Source organism: Aquarana catesbeiana, linkage group LG07 (genome assembly GCF_042186555.1).
Source record: "Aquarana catesbeiana isolate 2022-GZ linkage group LG07, ASM4218655v1, whole genome shotgun sequence".
Taxonomy (NCBI): Eukaryota; Metazoa; Chordata; class Amphibia; order Anura; family Ranidae; genus Aquarana; species Aquarana catesbeiana.
The window spans coordinates 154,343,465-154,362,139 of record NC_133330.1 but is presented as its reverse complement, the minus strand read 5'-3'; the positions used below and the strand labels follow the sequence as shown (position 1 = coordinate 154,362,139).

The 18,675-nt window shown below is 43.5% G+C and overlaps 1 protein-coding gene across 5 annotated transcripts in view; it reads left to right on the top strand.

The window, feature by feature from the left end:
- Positions 1-18,675, top strand: part of ATRIP (ATR interacting protein) — a 275,160-nt gene that overhangs the window by 67,425 nt on the left and 189,060 nt on the right. The window lies entirely within an intron of this gene.

Here is an 18,675-nt window from a genome sequence, read left to right as displayed (position 1 = left end):
TGCAAAACAGGAAAATGCAAAAATACCAGTCTTCTTCTCTCTTCAGAGACAGGATCAAGCTCTCGTAGTAGATGCGTTAGCGCACAAGTGGGACTTCCATCTGTCCTACGCTTTTCCCCCGTTTCATCTGATACCAAAGGTGTTATCAAAATTCAGATTGGAGTCCACGGAGCTAATATTAATAGCTCCTTATTGGCCAAAAAGACCCTGGTTTTCAACCTTGATGAACCTCTCAGTGAAACCTGCTTGGAGATTACCAATCAGGGCAGATCTGTTGAGTCAGGGTCAAATTCTCCATCCAGATCCAGATTATCTCAAACTAACAGCTTGGTTTCTGAAGAACAAATCTTAAGACAGAAGGGTTTATCAGAGAAGCTTATTTTTACCCTTCTTGCAAGTAGAAAAAAAGTGACGGGAGACATTTACTTTAAAGTCTGGAAGATCTATAATTCTTGGTGTTCCAGTAAAAACTTTGATTTTCGTACCACGTTTTCAGTTTTGGAATTTCTTCAAGAGGGATTGGAGAAGGGGTTAGCAGCAAGTACGCTCAAGACGCAGGTAGCAGCTTTATCAGTTTTTTTGGAAAGAACCCTGTCAGGGGAACCTTTTTAATAATCAGATTTTTTAGGGCAATGGCAAAAGTAAAGCCTAGACCTGTTGTCAGGAGGCACAAGCCGCCTCCGTCCGCCGGGCTCCACGGCGCATGCGCGGAGGACTCACGCTGCGCCGTACACCCGTTCGCGGCCCAATGGTGCGGCGCGCGCGGGTGCACGGCGGTCCCCGTGTGCGCGCCGTGACCGTGCGGGTGCACGGCGGCGCGTCACGGTGACGCGCTCGCCGCAGGGCTACTTCTGACGGCTCCAGCACCCAGTCGGGTTGCTGGTTTGTCGTCAGCTGTACCCTGTTCCCTGTGCCTGTCATTTTCCTGTTTCCAGAGTGTTACCAATACTGACCCCTGCCTGTATTAACGGACTACTCCTTGCTTGCCTGATACCTGGACCTCTGCTTGTATACGGACTACCCTTTGCCTGCCTGATACCCCAGACCACTGCTTGTATAAACGGACTACTCTTTTGCCTGCTTGATACCCCGGACCTCTGCTTGTATAAACGGACTACTCTTTTGCCTGCCTGATACCCCAGACCTCTGCTTGTTTATAACGGACTATTCTTGCCTGCCTGATACCCCGGATCCCTGCTTGTTCCACGTTTACTCTCTCTCTGCCTGTCTGAGACCCCTGGTCCTTGCCTGAATAACGGACTTGCCCGAGCTGATACCCTGGTCCATTTAACCACTTGTTTTGCAGCCTCTCCAGTACCCAGCGGCCACACGGACTTCCTTCAGAAATCCAGCCACCACCGGAAGCCCGTGCCTCCGCGTGCCCCCAACTCCCTGTATCACCTCCAGGGGTCGGGTGCGCGTGGTCGTAAGGGCGAGCCGCTCTCGGCATCTCGGCCTCGGTGAGTATAGTCTCTGACACCTGTTGTTAGTTTTCCCAAATGGGATTTATCTTTAGTTCTTCAGGGACTAACTAAGGCACCGTTTGAACCCATAGAAGAAGCATCATTAACTTTCTTGACGTTAAAGACTATTTTACTGGTAGCAGTAACTTCCGCACGTAGAATTAGTGAGTTACAAGCCCTTTCAATTAAAGAGCCCTTTATGAGATGTCTACAGGATAGGGTAGTCTTAAGGACGAATCCAGCATTTCTACCAAAGGTGGCTTCAGTTTTTCACCATACACAGGAAATCATTCTCCCTACTTTTTGTCCTTTACCTTCGGGGGCAGGAAAAGAACCTTTCCATACTCTTGATGTCAGGAGGTGTCTGGAAAGAACAAAGGAAATCAGAAAGTCATCTTCACTCTTTGTTTTAATGGAAGGTACTCACAAAGGAGGCAAAGCTTCCAAGAGCACCCTCGGAAGATGGTTAAAGCAAGCCATTAAAGAGCCATACAAATCTTTGGGTCTGGAACCTCCGGAAGGGGTATTACCTCATTCTACTCGAGCAGTGGCGGCATCATGGGCAGAAAGGGCCGGGGCATCTCCTGAGCAAATCTGCAAGGCTGCCACATGGCCCAGTTTTTCGACCTTCATAAGGCACTACCGCTTGGATCTACTATCAGCCTCGGACCAATCATTTGGTAGGAAGGTTTTGCAAGCAGTAGTCCCACCCTGAAAAACAAAATCAACCAGCGCAAACCAAAATCCCTAATTAAGCAGCTGTGATACTGAGGGTAAAATTTATCAAATCCCAAAAAGTGCATCAAAGAAAAAAGCAGTACAGCGCATAAATTAAACTAAATATATAGACAAAAAATAAAAGTCCAGTATAAACACAATGCAGGCAAAATCCAGTGATTCTTCCAGTGATAATAGTGACATAAGGTAAAATGTTGCAGGGTGACTGTGGTGACAAACGTAGACCTCCACCTTCAGTGATACTAGCCGCTCATCTCAATGGATGGACCCCTGAGTTAATCAGTCAGGTCAAACACAGCAGTTCCCTCACCAGGGAATTAATCAGGAGGAGATGAGTGCACCGTAAAGCAGCAGCAGCTTTCAGTAACCAACAGACAGGCAATGATCACATGTAAAAGATAAGGAAGGAATCTAGTGCTCTCTGAATGATAATCAAATCAATTTAATAAAAAAGCAAAAGAACTCACAATAAAATGCACTGTACCCCAGTGCGGAGGATAAAAGCATGGAAGGAATGGATGTCCCATAGAGGATGGACGAGCGGAGCGCGGGTGACGTCACGATCAGGGCACGTTCTCCGTAAACAAGTCGACGTTGCGTAACAAGTCGACTTTCAATCCTCTCAATGCCGATAACAAGTATCTTGAAGTATTCAAGAATGTTATTTAATGATCTGGATAAAATGAGAGTTAGAAAGGCTCTTGACCCATTACCCATTAGGCAAGGTATTAAATCCTTAGAAACAAGGAATGATATCATCATCCGCCCTGCGGATAAAGGGGGGGGTTTGGTGATTTTGGATAAGTGCAAATATTTGGAAGAACTAAATAGGCTATTGGATGACCGTGATACCTATCAGATTCTGTACAAGGACCCTATGTTAACTTATAAGGATGAGCTCCATTGGTTAATAGAGGAAGGAAAAAAGGAGAATGTTCTCAATAAAAAGGAGGCTTCCTATTTGGATCCCCTCTTTTGTAGAACCCCTATCATTTACTGCCTCCCAAAAATCCATAAGGATATTCACAATCCCCCTGGGAGGCCCATAGTAAATGGTATTGACTCCATATCTTCCAGGTTAGGTCAATATATTGACCATTTTCTTCAGCCTCTAGTTTTCAAGACGGAAGCCTTCCTTAAGGATACAAAACATATTCTCCAAATTATCGAATCTGTTAGTTGTTCCCCCTCCAGTATACTAATTACAGCTGACGTAGGGTCCCTTTATACTATAATTAGTCATGAGGATGCTCTATCCTCTGTCCAATGGGCCCTATCTGTGTTCTCTGACCTCCCTGATAAACATAAACAGTTTCTGTTAAAGAGCCTTGCCTTTTGTTTGGCCAAGAATTATTTTTGGTTCAATCACCAATTTTTCCTTCAAAAAAGGGGCGTTGCGATGGGCGCTCGTTTTGCTCCCAGTGTGGCCAGTCTCTTCATGGCCCACTGGCAGGAAGACGTAGTGTTCAAGCATCGCCCCCCGGAGCTGGTGTGCTATAAACGGTACATAGACGACCTTATCATGATTTGGGATGGAGATCAGCTTGGGTTGGACTCCTTTATCCAGAAACTTGACAGCAATACTAAAAATATTCAACTGTCCTGGAATCTTAGTAAAGAAAAAATAGTATTTCTTGACCTTGAGATTTGGAAAGAGAACGAGGGGTTTAGATTATGCAATTTCCTTAAACCAACAGACCGTAACTCATACATTCCCCTGGGAAGTTGCCATCATAAATCTTGGCTTTGTAACATACCCAGGGGACAATATGTTAGACTCAGACGTAATTGCACGCGAGATAGTGATTTAATTTCCCAATCTGCCTTACTTTCATCCAGGTTTGCAGAAAAAGGATATGATACACACACACTGAATAGTGAGGTTGAGAAAGTTTTGGCTATGGATAGAACTTCCCTGATCTCCGATAAGGTTAAAAATATTGGTTCAGAGGTTTCCAATTTCAAAATGGTATTGAACTATAACATCCAGCACAAACAATTTGAGAAACTTGTTTTGAAGAATTGGTCAATTCTTAGACAGGATCGAGTGCTGGGTCCCCTGTTGCCACCCCGTCCCTCGTTCATCTACAAAAAAGCTCCATCTTTACGAGACCGCCTAGCCCCAGGTGTGGTGGATCCCCCCATACAATCTGAAAGCAGATTATTTTCCTTTCTCTCAGGATTCTATGCCTGTGGACGGTGCACAGCCTGCAGACATTCCAAGTGCAATAACAAAAAACGTAACAAAAAACGTAAAAGTTTCAAAGCCACCTCCACAGGTAAAGAATATAAGATAGATCAACTCATCACGTGCACCACTATTGGGGTTGTCTATATGTTACAGTGTGAGTGTGGCTTACAATACATTGGCAGAACATCTCGCCCCTTGCATGTTCGTCTTGGGGAACATGTCAACAACATTAAAAAAGGTATAAAAACACACAATGTTTCTAAGCACTTTAAGTTGGTACACAATCAGAACCCCAGGGGTTTGAGCTTCTGGGGTGTAGAGAGAGTTAATAAACATTGGAGGGGGGGCAATTTCCTGCGCCAACTCAGTCGTAGAGAATCCCATTGGATTCACGAGACCAAGGTTCTTGTACCAAGAGGCCTGAACGTCGAGTTTGACGTTAACTGTTTTATTTCTGATCGTTAGTGCCCTTTTTTATTTTTTTATTTTTTACTTTTTTCTAATATGTTAATTTTACATGTATTTATAATATGGTATTGGATGACCCAGGAGGATGAGCGGATACGTGGGGATTTTGCCGCCATTGCTTTGTTTGATTTTTTCATATTTTTTTATTATTTTTTATTTATCCTTACAGTGGTCTCATTATTCTATATATTTTCTATAGTTTTAGAGACATGACGTTTGGTATTTCTAACGCCATTTATTAATAGCCTCACTATTCATCACTTATATGGCTATCCTATGGAGACAGTCACTTCCTGGTTTGAAGTCTCGTTTATGGTCACCATGGTGATTAGTATACAACTCAGTTCATTGGTTGTTTGGGAGGAGCGGACTAGTATTTAAATGGGTGTCATCGCGCTCAGCCGTCGCCGCTGAGGAAGTCCCGCCCACTTTGAGGGACGTAACGCGTACGGCAAGGAGAACGTGCCCTGATCGTGACGTCACCCGCGCTCCGCTCGTCCATCCTCCATGGGACATCCATTCCTTCCATGCTTTTATCCTCCGCACTGGGGTACAGTGCATTTTATTGTGAGTTCTTTCGCTTTTTTATTAAATTGATTTGATTATCATTCAGAGAGCACTAGATTCCTTCCTTATCTTTTACATGTGATCATTGCCTGTCTGTTGGTTACTGAAAGCTGCTGCTGCTTTAGTTTAATTTATGTGCTGTACTGCTTTTTTCTTTGAGTAGTCCCACCCTGAAGTAAGTTTCTCGGTTATCCTCTCCAAGGTGCTGTCCTGAAAGGCGAAGGGAGAAAACCTTAGTTAGACTTACCGGTGACGGTATTTCTACGAGCCTTTCAGGACAGCAGCCTACTTCCCTCCCTTGGTTATCATATGTAAAGTATAATTATAGGACCTGGTAATTGTCTGATTATATTTTCCAGCATGTCGGAGGAATACTCGGTTACAACTGACGGCATGGTGGAAGCAGCTGCTTTTTAAAGGGGCGTTGTCACGGAGTGTTTCCTGTCTAAGAAGTGGAGCTGCGCTCTCTCCAAGGTGCTGTCCTGAAAGGCGAAGGGAGAAAAATGTATTTTATTTTTAGAGGACTTGTTCGGGGAAAGAACCTAGAGGTCGTCACGTGGTGCCCTGACCGCTGAGCTGGTGACGTCAGCGCTGCCAGTAGGTAGTCATTGTAGGCTTTTTTTTTTTTTTTTTTTTTAAAGCACCCCGTCCCGACGAGCTCGCGCGCAGAAGCAAACGCATACGTGAGTAGCACCCGCATATGAAAACGGTGGTCAAACCACACATGTGAGATATCGCCGCGATCGTTTTGGCACGAGAGCAATAATTCTAGCCCTAGACCTCCTCTGTAACTCAAAACATGCAACCTGTCGCCTATGGAGATTTTTAAGGGTAAAAGTTTGATGCCATTCCACGAGCAGGCGCAATTTTGAAGCGTGACATGTTGAGTATCAATTTACTCGGAATAACGTTATCTTTCACAATATGAAAAAAATTGGGCTAACTTTACTGTTGTGTTTTTTTTTTTTTTTTTTTTATTCAAAAAAGTTAATTTTTTCCAAAAAAAAGTGTGCTTGTAAGACCACTGCGCAAATACGGTGTGACAAAAAGTATTGCAATGACCGCCATTTTATTCTCTAGGGTGTTAGAAAAAAAATATATAATGTTTGGGGGCTCTAAGTAATTTTCTAGCAAAAAAAACGTGTTTTTAACTTGTAAACACTGAGTCTGAAAAAGAGGCCTGGTCTTTAAGTGGTTAATAATAGAAAACATATCATAGTTTCATAGTAGGTAAGAATGAATAAAGACAATAGTCCATCCAGTTCAACCTGTGCATATGTATGTGTGTCAGCGTCGATAACCATTTCCCATATCCCTGTATGTTGTGTTCACTAAGTTGCACGTCCAAGAGTCCTTTTAAAAATATCAATACTCTTCGCTAACACCACCAATGTTTACCAATGTACACTTTTAAGGAAAAAAAAGTAGTTTTGAAATTGATGGCAACACGTCCCAAAGTTGAGACAGGGCAACAAAAATCTACAAAGTACAACCCCAGTTCCAAAAAATGTGGTCATGTTTACTATGGTGTAGCATCCCCTCTTCTTTTAACAACACTCTGTAAATGTTTGGGAACTAACAAGACCACTTGCTGCAGTTTTGGGAGAGGAATGTTGTCCCAATCTCGCCTGAGCATATGTTGCTCTAAAACCTGGATATATCTTTCGACATTGGTGGTGCCTTTCCAGATGTGCAAGCTGCCCATTCTATACACACTAATGTATCCCATGCCATCAAAGATGCAGGCTTTTGGACTGATTGCTGATCACAAGCAGGAAGGTTCCTCTCCTCTTTAGTCCAGAGACCGTGGCACCCATGGTTGCTAAAAAAAGAATGTAAAAAATGTGATTTGTCCAAACACAGAACAGTTTTACACTTTGCAACAGATCTTTTTAAATAAGTTTTGGCCCAGAGAAGATGGCCATGATTCTGGATCATTTTGAGATATGGTTTGGTTTCTTCTTTGCATAATAGAGCTTTACTTTGCATTTGTGGATGTCACAACAGTGATTTTCGGAAGTATTCCTGAATCATGCCTGTTTTTAATGCAGTGCCATCTGAGGGCCTGAAGATAGCAGGCATCCAATTAGTGGCGGCCTGTAATGCAGGGCGCATGGGTGCCGCCCCCCCATCCATGCGTCCGGCCCCCTAATCTACATGCGGGGTGATGGACACATGGATTCCAGTGGGGTTGGTTTTTTTTTTTTTGTTTTTTTTTAAGCATGTGATTAGAGCCAGAGGCTCTAATAGGCTTCAAAAAAGGGTAGGCTTGGGGCGCAGAGTACTGCCAGTTTAAGCTGATGCGATGCTTACTGCCCTAGGTTACCTATTTCAGGGTGGCTCCTTTCTCTTGTAGCATCTTATGGTGCCACCCTTGCATATAGGAACTAGAGTTTTGTCTCCCTACACTGTGTGCATCAAATGAAACATCTGCCCTGTGGCCTAGGATGGCAAGGCACTCTTCTGCCATCCTTCCTTCCCCCAACTTCTCCAAACTAACAGACTTGACAAAGACTGCACTGTCTACTGACTAGAAGTTCGGCGAAGCAGAACTGAGAGAGCAGGAACCAGCAGTATTGAAAATTGTAAACTGCAAGTGCTGGGGTTGGAATTTTAACAAGGTTTAGTGTAGGGAATGTTTGTTAATGCTTTAAAGTGGTTCCTAACGCAGGACATTTTTTACCTTTAATGCATTCTCTGCATTAAGGTAAAAAATGTCCCAGTATTTGTAGCACCCTCTCACCTCCATAAATACTGACCTGAGCCCTATCTCAATCCCGCGCTGTGGCCGAGCGCATCAGTGCTTCTCTCTTTACCTCTTCTCACAGGGTTTAGTGAGAGAAGCAGGAGCCATTGGCGCCTGCTACTGTCAATCAAATCCTATGAGGAGCGAGCGGGGAGTCGTGCTGATCTGCACTGTGTGTGCATCTATAGACACACACAACTCAACTCGGAAGCAAGCCTGCAGGAAGCCATAGGAAGGTGGAAGAAGAGGAGGTGCCTAGAGCATTGGCAGGGGTCCCCAAAAGAGCAGTTTTAGGGCCGCTCTGAGCAATATCATTGCAAAGGGCACGTAAGTATAACATGTTTGTTATTTGAGAAAAAGCTATTTTGTGACATCATCCCAGTGTGCATAACTCAGCAATTTATTGTTGAAACCAAGGAACACAGCAGTCTTTTTATAAGATCAGAACTTGGGCCATTTAGAAGAATAGAATAGAAATCCAGGTTTAGGGGGTGAATGGTAGTGTCTGGCTTCCCCTGCTGAAAATGCGTGTTGCATGGCCCTCAGGATGTTCAGAGGCTTTGATACGTTTGTCACTTACCCACAGCAAGAGAACAGAGCAGGATTTGTCTTGGGCTGCATTCACACAACTTGTCATGTGACTTTGAACATGACAAGTTGCAGCGCATTCTGTTCAATGGCACCCGGTCAGATAGGTGCGATTTTGAAAAAGGGGCCTGCACTACTTTGGTGCAACTTGGGTCTAGAGAGTGTAAAGTAGGATGAAAGTCGCACTAAAAATTTTGCAGCTTTGGAGTCGCGCTAGTGTAAATGGATCTTTAATTTTTACTGCATATTTGTTTTAGACCAGTTACTGAAAGAACTGAAGCCTAGCATTTTCAAAAGGTGAACAATGGCTCCCATATTTTTTTTTTTGTGTGATTTTTTTTTTTTTTTTTTTTGTTTTGTTTCTTTTAACACATTCGTAAGATGCTAACATTTGTTAAAAGATTGAAAACCTGCGGTCATTTTTATGAAGTGACTTCTTCATACAGCAGCATTGTTAATATAATAAAACAGAACAGCACTTTTTGTATTAAAATGACTTGAGGGTCGACCTTAAGGGTCGTGTGTTGGCATGCACCCTGATGTGGAAGGGTGCAGCCACGCAGGGCTACTACAACACTATGGAAGCAGAATACCAGGCTTTCGTTAGGACTGCCCACCCAGCGCCCGTTATTGATCCCGACATCTAGCAGCGGCCAGGCGGTGCATGCAGAATTCAGGGACGGTCAGGGCAGGCGAGATCTCTCCCCGTCTGCCCATTGCTTACCGTGCATGGCCTGTTCTTTTTGGGTGGCTGGGCCCAGGGCTTTTCTTCTCAGAGAATAGGTTCAGAAATCCCCCCCCCCCCCCCCCCCCTTTCTACGAAGGAGCACACCATGTCCATAGGGTAGGTGTAGCCAAATTGCACAGTGGGAGGGTCTTAAAGGGGCCTTATTAACTAAAACCAGGAGTTCATAATGCGCAGAATTCTGGTCACAGGAATACATAATACACAGAGCGCTGGTCACAGGACTGCATAATACGCAGAACGCTGGGCGCGGGACTGCATAATACACAGAGCGCTGGTCACAGGAATACATAATGCACAGAGCGCTGGTCAGAGGAATACATAATACACAGAGCGCAGGGCACAGGACTACATAATGCACAAAGCGCTGGTCAGAGGAAAACATAATGCACAGAGCGCTGGGCACAGGACTACATAATGCACAGAGCGCTGGGCACAGGACTACATAATGCACAGAGCGCTGGGCACAGGACTACATAAAACACAGAGCGCTGGGCATGGGACTGCATAATACACAGAGTGCTGGGTTCAGGGGTTTACTATGCACGGAGGACTCTTCTGCCTCCACATCCAAAGCTCACCTCTGCACCCTTGTCTCACAGATCTCTGCAGCCACCTCTTAGCCCCTTTCCCACAACAGCTAAACTTTCCACCTCTCCATGCAGCTGCTTCAGCTTTGACTCCTGCTCCCCCACTGCCTCTCACACGTGTGCACAAACAACCCCCCCCCCCCCCCCCCCATCTGCCAAGCACCAGGCTTTTTTTCAGCCAACAAGCCCTCTCTGAAGCCCATACCACATCTGTGCATCTGCAGCTGTCCCTCTGTGTCCGCCTTGTGTGCTGTGCAGGGTGGTTCTGAGGTAGGGGCCTGGTGCTGCAGCTCCAATAGCCCTACGTTAATCCGGCACTGTATACACGTGCATACCCTCAAACACAACACAGTATACCTGCCCTTTTAAAATAATTTAGGTATTTGTCAACTCTAAATTACTAATAAAGGAAAGCAACAAGATGGTAGAGGTCACACTGGTCTATGCTGACATCCCTCACTAAGCACAAAAGGCAATTGAATACTCATAGGACTTTACAGTATATTACAATAATTTTCATAAAATCTGATCTTTTTATTACTATAAACACTATATATTACTATACATAGAAACTGTTGTTTCATTCCATACAATACCCGTCCCATATATCCCAAATCTTGAAAACAAGTCGTCATAGGTATCATTTATACAACGCATTTTGATTGCTCTTCTTCAGGGTTTTTCTGGGTAAATCATATCTATAATAATTGTACAGGCAAGAAGTCTTATGGGAGCATGACATCCAAAGCATTCAAGTACATTGAACTTTACAGGTACACTAACCATACATATTAATCGACCAATAATTCAAAAAACAAGGTGCAGGTAGACCTTCATTTCTCACTTCCAGCCGGCAGAAGGAACCCATCGAGTAGAAGAGACAGACACCAATGAGGCCAATGATCTTGCATGGTCTAGCCGTCAGAAGCCTTTACTGCACCAATGCCACAAAAAAAATCCAGTTACAATATTTCTGACAACACCTTGACATGCCTCACTGGCCTTTTTTGTGGCATTGGTGCAGGAAAGGCTTCTTTCTGGCAACTCAACTATGCAGATAAATTTTGTTCAAATATTTGTTGTATTGTGCTGCTTAAAAACAACACTACTGTCTTTTTCCAGAGCAGCCTGTAGTTCTCCTGAGGTTTCCTGTGGGTTTTTTTTTTTGTATCCCAAACAATTCCTCTGGCAGTTGTGGCTGCAATCTTTCTTTGTCGCCCTGACCTTGGCTTGGCAAGAGACCCCCTGAATTTTCCACTTCTTAAAGGAGTTGTAAAGTTATTTTTTTTTTTTTAAAATAACAAACATGTTATACTTACCTTCACTGTGCAGCTCGTTCTGCACAGAGTGGCCCCGAACCTGGTCTTCTGGGGTCCCTCGGCGGCTGTTTCAGCTCCTCCCCGCAAGCATTTACCACCTTCATGCGAGCTCCCTCGCACGGTGGTGAGTGCTTGCGGGCGCGCTCCCGTGATACAGCCGGCGGCTATAGCCGCTCGCTGTATCACTCGGCCCCGCCCCCCGGCGCGCCGCGTCATCGGATGTGATTGACAGCAGCGCGAGCCAATGGCTGCGCTGCTTTCAATCCATCCACTGCAGCCAATCAGCGACCAGGCTGAGCTGCAATGAAGCTGACGAGGAGCGAAGATTCGAGGCGTCAGGTAAGTAAAACGGGGGGCCTGGGGGCGGCGGTACTGTCAAAAGTTTTTTCACCTTAATGCATAGAATGCATTAAGGTGAAAAAATTTTTACCTTTACAACCCCTTTAATAAGTAATTGAACAGTACTTGCTGGCAAATTTTAAGGCTTCAGATATCTTTTCATATCCTTTTCCATCTTTATAAAGTTCCATTACTGTGTTACGCTGGTCTTTTGACACTTCTTTTCTGCTCTCCATGGCTCAGTATCCAGCCTGCTCAGTGCATTCACATGAAAGCTGACAAACTCATTGACCTTTTATACACTGACACTAAGGCCTCATGTACACTGGGCATTTTTACAGCTGCTGTTTTTGGCTGCAGGCAGTAAACTCCCCAGCATGTTAATTCTTTGTGTCCATGCACACATAGGCTGCTGTTGGCGTTTTTTGGCAGGGGGTGTTCTGGCTGAACACTAATGGGTTTTAAGAGGAGTTTTTCAGCTGAAAAACCTCTCTAACTGATAAAAACACTGAAAAACTTGGCCATTCAGCATTTGTCAGCATTTTTGAGCCATAAGCTTTGTGGTATTATAGTTTTGCTAAAAAAAAAAACTGAAAAATGTGGCTTCAAAAATGCTGCAAAACTCTACAGCTAACGCTACTGGCGTTTTTATAACATCCAGTGTGCCTGAGGCCTAATTGCAATTTCAAAAGCTACAGATGTGGGACATTAACCTTTGATTGTCATTTTAACCGCTTCCCGACCAGCGCACGCCGATATATGTCGGCAGAATGGCACTGGTGGGCAAAAGGGCGTACAGGTACGTCTCCTTTTAAGAAGTGGCGCTGCGGGCGCGCCACATTCTCCGTGACCGCGGGTCCCGTGGACTCAATGTCCGCCGGGTGCCCACGATCGTGTCACGAAGAGGTATAACGGGGAGATGCTTTTGTAAACAAAGCATTTCCCTGTTCTGCCTAGTGACAGGACAGAAATACATGTACAAATACGATATTCATGTTGAATTCCAACACTGTCATTGAGAACAGTGATCTCTGTCATGTGTGTTGTAGCCCCTTCCCCCCACAGTTAGAATCACTCCCTAGGACACACTTAACCCCTTCATTGCCCCTAGTGGTTAACCCCTTCACTGTCAGTGTCATTTACACAGTAATCAATGCGTTTTTTATAGCACTGATCGCTGTATAAATGACAATGGTCCCAAAATAGTGTCAAAAATGTCCGATGTGTCCGCCATAATGTCGCAGTCCCAATTAAAAATCGCAGATCGCCGCCATTACTAAGTAAAAGAAAATAATAAAAATGCCATAAAACTATCCCTTATTTTGTAGACGCTATAACTTTTTTGCGCAAACCAATCAATATACCCTTGTTGCAATTTTTTTTTACCAATAATATGTAGAAGGATACATATCTGCCTAAACTGAGGAAAAAAAATGTTTTTTTATATATTTTTGGGGGATATTTATTATAGCAAAATGTAAAAAATAATGTGTTTTTTTTTTCGAAATTGTTGCTCATTTTTTGTTTATAGCGCAAAATATAAAAACCGCAGAGGTGATCAAATACCACCAAAAGAAAGCTCTATTTGTGAGAAAAAAAGGACGTCAATTTTGTTTGGGTATAGCTTCGCACGACCGTGCAATTGTTAGTTAAATCGACGCAGTGCCGAATCGCAAAAAGTGCTCTGGTCAGGAAGTGGTTAACCTGTGTGTGCCACCTTGTGTGTCTGTACCAAGGCCAAACATTCCAGGGTTTGTAAACTTTTGATCAGGGCCATTTGGGTGATTTTCTTTTATTATGATTTAAAAAGGAGCCAAAAAACTGTGTGATAATAAATGGCAGGATATGATCATTATCTTTATAGCTACTTTCATGTCGGGGGGGGGGGAGCGTTAGCGGTAAAGCGGTGCTAATTTTAGTGGCGCTTTTCGGCTGCTAGTGGGGCACTTTTAACCCCCAGCTAGCGGCCAAATAAAGGGTTAGACGCGCTGCTGGGTTCGAAGTGCTGCAGAAGCGCTTTGCAGGCACTTCGGCAGCGGTGCCTATTGATTCCAATGGCAGGGACGGTGGAGGAGCGGTGTATACACCTCTCCCGCACTACCCGAAAGATGCTGCTTGCAGGACTTTTTCTAACATACTGCAAGTGCACCGCTCCAGTGGGAAAGCACTCGGGCTGTTTCACTGGGGCTGCAGGGGAGGCATTTTTCAGGCGCTTTACAGGAGCTATTATTAGCCCAAAAATTATTATTAGCCCAAAAGCGCTTGAAAAATGCCCCAGTGTGAAAGGGGTCTAGATAAAATCGTTCTTTTGACATTATCAGTTATATTTTCAATATAAATGCCTGAATTTCACATTTGCCAGGGTATACAAACTTTTGAGCACAATGGTAGAAGGAACTTGCATGTCTCCAGCTCGTATCATAAGTCGCAGCAGGTGTCTGTCTGCCGGCCATGCCAAATTTGGTGGATGAAAGCATCGCGTGCTGTGCATTGACCTTTTGCATGTCGAAATTCTGTGAGGTTAATGCAGAGCACTCCATGCTTTCCTCCACCTGAAATTTTGCTGTTGGGGGCAAACATACACCTGCTGCCACTTATGATTATTGTCTTACAGGCCACTCACTACAGGTTACAACTTGAGGGGGAGGTGACATGTGGGGTATTATTGGTATATATGGAGCAGATGTTCAGTGTAAAAGTTAGTGTTGACTCCACAACAGTGAAATTATGATGGCTGTATTGGTGGAGGTTTAATACAAGCTGGGGACACGTGTTTTCTCACAGAAAATTTCAGGGCTAAAACTCTAAATTCAGATTTCATGTGTCAAAAAAATTATATATGCTTAGAATTAAAAAACAGCACTAGAAGTAAGGTGCAAACCAACAAAACCATAAAATATCTTAATAAATGAAGTGACTGAAATAATCATGTAACATCCATAATTGGATAAATTCATAATCCTATGTGCAAACAAAAAAAATGTTCAGAAAAAAAGTGCAAAGTTTTATCCACCAGTAAATAGTCCCCGTAACATCCAAGTCTTGGATTTGCAGTTATCAGGGATAGAAAAACCAACGCCTGAAGGTGAGTATTCAGCTTACCAGAACCCCTACCTCAGTGATAGAGGCAGACAGCGAGTGTGTAACAAACCTACGGATAGATGGACCTCTCCCTCTGTTTTTCAATCGCACTTGAGCTTGGATTACAATAATTCCCCTCTTGCCTGTTATGTGCCACTCGGTAAAGTGATAACCAAACAGGACAAAAAAGAGGGCTCTTATAGTGGTAGTACTAAAAAGCTTTATTATAAAGTATATACATACAACACCAAATCAAGCAGCTAAAAACACTTACAAGCTGCAGCTGCCTGGCTAGACAGCAGCATGTCTCGTCATCAGTAAGCTCAAAAGTTCCTTCTACCTATGCGGGAGGATGTTTCATTTGAGTGTTCTTTGAATTTTTAGTTTTACATTGTTTTGCAAGGCATTTACATACTGTAGATACCTTTTATACTGATACTTATTCCTTGGATAAATTGACATCCTTAGATGTTTATAGGGTATGTCCTTCTGATGAGTTCTTTTGTGGGTTCATCTAATGCTAAGGGAAATAAACCCCCTATAGTGTATGTTTACTGTAATTGATATATCCCATTCTGCAACAATAGTATAACTCAATCTGTCTACTTTGTATTAAATACATCCCCTAATATATTCCATACTGCTTTTAGCTGTTTTAGATTGCACCTGTGGCCTCATTGGTGTGTGTGTGTCTCTCTCCCACCGGATGGGTTTCTTCTGCCGGCTGGTGGTAGGGAATGAGGGTCTACCCGCACCGTGCTTTTGAAATAATGCTGGTTTGATTGTATGGTTTGTAGAACACACTGTAAGTATTCATGTACATGTAAAGTTTGAGTTATTTGAATGTTTTGAGGTCATATGTTTCCATAAGACTTATTGTCTGTACAGTTCTATTTTAGATATTTTACCCCCCAACTTCCTGAAGAAGACCAATTGAAACACTTTGGGTTATCCCAGTATCGGAAATTTACTGTAAAAAGCTACATATGATGATGACATAATTGTTTCCCCTAGTTTGAGATGCACTATATTACCAAAAGTAACGGCATCACTGTCTTAGTCCGTAGGGTTCAATATTGATTTGGCCTACCCTTTGCAGCTACAACAGCTTCCACTCTTCTGGGAAGGGTGTCCACAAGGTTTAGGAGTGTGTCTATGGGAATGTTTAAGCTCGCATTTGTGAGGTCAGACACTGATGTTGGACGAGAAGGCCTGGCTCACAGTCTCCGCCCCTAATTTATCCCAAAGGTGTTCTGTCGGGGGTTGAGGTCAGGACTGGTCCAAATCATTTGGTGAATGAGGGATTGTGGTATGGGGCTTGGCCCCTTAGTTCCAGTGAAGGGAACTCGTAAGGTGTCTGCATTTCAAGACATTTTCATGCTCCCAACTTTGTGGGAACAGTTTGGGGGTGGCTCTTCCTTTTCCAGCATGACTGGGCACCAGTGCACAAACCAGGTCCATAAAGACATGGACGAGCGCGTTTGGGGTGGAGGAATTTGATTGGCCTGCACAGAGTCCTGACCTCAACCCGATAGAACACCTTTGGCATGAAACAGAGCAGAGACTGCGAGCCAGGCCTTCTCGTCCACATCAATGCCTGACCTCAAAAATGCGCTTCTGGAAGAATGGTTAAACATTCCCATAGACAGACTCCTAAACCTTGTGGACAGCTTTCCATGAAGAGTTGAAGCTGTTATAGCTGCAAAGGGTGGGCCAACTCAATATTGAACCCTATGGACTAAGACGCCATTAAAGTTCATGTGCGTGTAAAGGCAGCTGTCCCAGTACTTTTGGTAATATAGTGTATATGGGTATTCTGTATGGAACAGTTTCTATGTATCAGCTGCTTTATCTCTTATTTGTTTTAATTGAATAATAATAATAAAAAGATATGATTTTATGAAAAATGTTATTATATGTTGCCTATTAAGTCCTATGGATACCACTGACAGAAATCCATATGTAATATTTGCTACTAATGAAATTGATTTCCTAAATTCAGAATTGGCCTCAAAGTTATAAGGACAGTAATAATGTGCAGACGTTCCCATTTCTTCCACTGGCTGTGTAATGTTACCCTGAAACGCATAAGGACCAAACTACAGCTCCCTTGAATCTTGACTCTGAGCAGCTTACAATTGCATAGATCAGAAGGGAGGTATACTTACTGTAGGTGGGTTTAGGATTCCCAAACACACAGGGTTTTATTCAAATTAGAGCCAATGCTGACTACTTTGGCCACTACTTCTGGTGTCCAGTTTTGTACAATGGAAACCACATTGACAACGCTGCATGAAAAATGGCATTTTCTTTGTGTTATCAACTATTGAAAAAAGTATCATAAAAATAGTGTAGCTCTGCAAAATAATGCAAATAACCTATAAAACCTAGTGCTGTCCAGTGCTGTAAGGCTAATCCAGATTCTTGTAAATGTGTCTCAAGTGTAATCAAATATAGTGAAAACAACCACAAATGAACATCTATCCAATAACCAAAATTGTAGCCAAGATACCAGTGCAGTAAAACAAAAATGCACTCTGTGTTTAAATTCCACTGAAGAAGCCACGTGGTGCAACCCATTAGGGTGGGGCATCACTGGATGCCGGAAGCTGGACGCAGGTTTACCTCTGTCAAACATCTATGCCTATCATTGCTGTCTGAATATGAGTGCATTTCTTTATTTTTAATAAAACCGCTATTATATTTTACTACACTATGGTGGGTGCCTGAGCATTTACAACTCACCACTTTGAATTATGGGATGCCACGGGCGATTTTAGCCCCCGCTAATGGCCGAAAAAGGGTTAATATCTCCCTCAAAGCGCTGCTGCCGAGGCGCTTTGCTTAGGCAGAACTGCCCATTGATTGCAATGGCAGGGGCATTTTAGGAGCAGTGTCCCGCAGCGCTCCAAAGATTCTGCTTGCAGGACTTTTTTTGCTGTCCTGCAAGCGCACCACTCCAATGTGAAAGCACTTGGGCTTTCACACTGGAGAGGCAGGGGAGGCATTTTTCAGGCACAATTTTTAGCCCTTTAGCACCTGAAACACGCCTCAGTGTAAAAGTAGCCTTAGTCTTTGTGCTTATATTCGTGCACCAAAAACTGCAGGTCACAAAGACTTGCTGTTTTCAAAGTGTGGTTTGAGTGTGCTGATAAAATGTTCAAAGAGACTGCTTATCACTGCACTCTGTATAAAGTAGGAGGGGGAACTAATGCGCAAAACCAAACTCCCTCAGACGGATAAATTAAAGGATGTGAGAAGCTGCCAACATATATAAGTGTTCCCACACAGAAAGAAATAATGTATATAAGAGGTATGTGGCGCTAACTAAAATAATGAGCAAAAACAAGTGAAAAAATATATGCACTGACTGACAGCCACTAACACTCCAGTGTGTTAACACATAGACATGATAAATCTTCAATAAAACATGGAATAAAGACTATACAAAATATTCATTAGTGTGCAAATGGATTTCAAAAATGCAAAATAGTGCAATATGTGATCTGTTAATGTCCAATATTCTCGTAAACTGCAATGTCCAAAAGTGCAATCAAACTCCAATAAGGGGGGAGCAGATCTCCATATAATAGTTCATGCAAAAAGAGAAAAAGTGCGTGTGCAATATATTCGATCGGTGTCCACTTCCTCCAATCGCTAACACCATCCGCAGTGCGCTACTTGTTTCCCCCAGCCCCTCACCTCAAATGGAGACCCATAAGTGTCAAATCAAGCCTTAGTATGGAATAAAAACAAGATCCCAGCAATCAATCGGCTTCCAGCGATCGCCACGACAATACCGGTGTTTGGAAGACGGCTTTCAGGCTCATCCAGTACGGT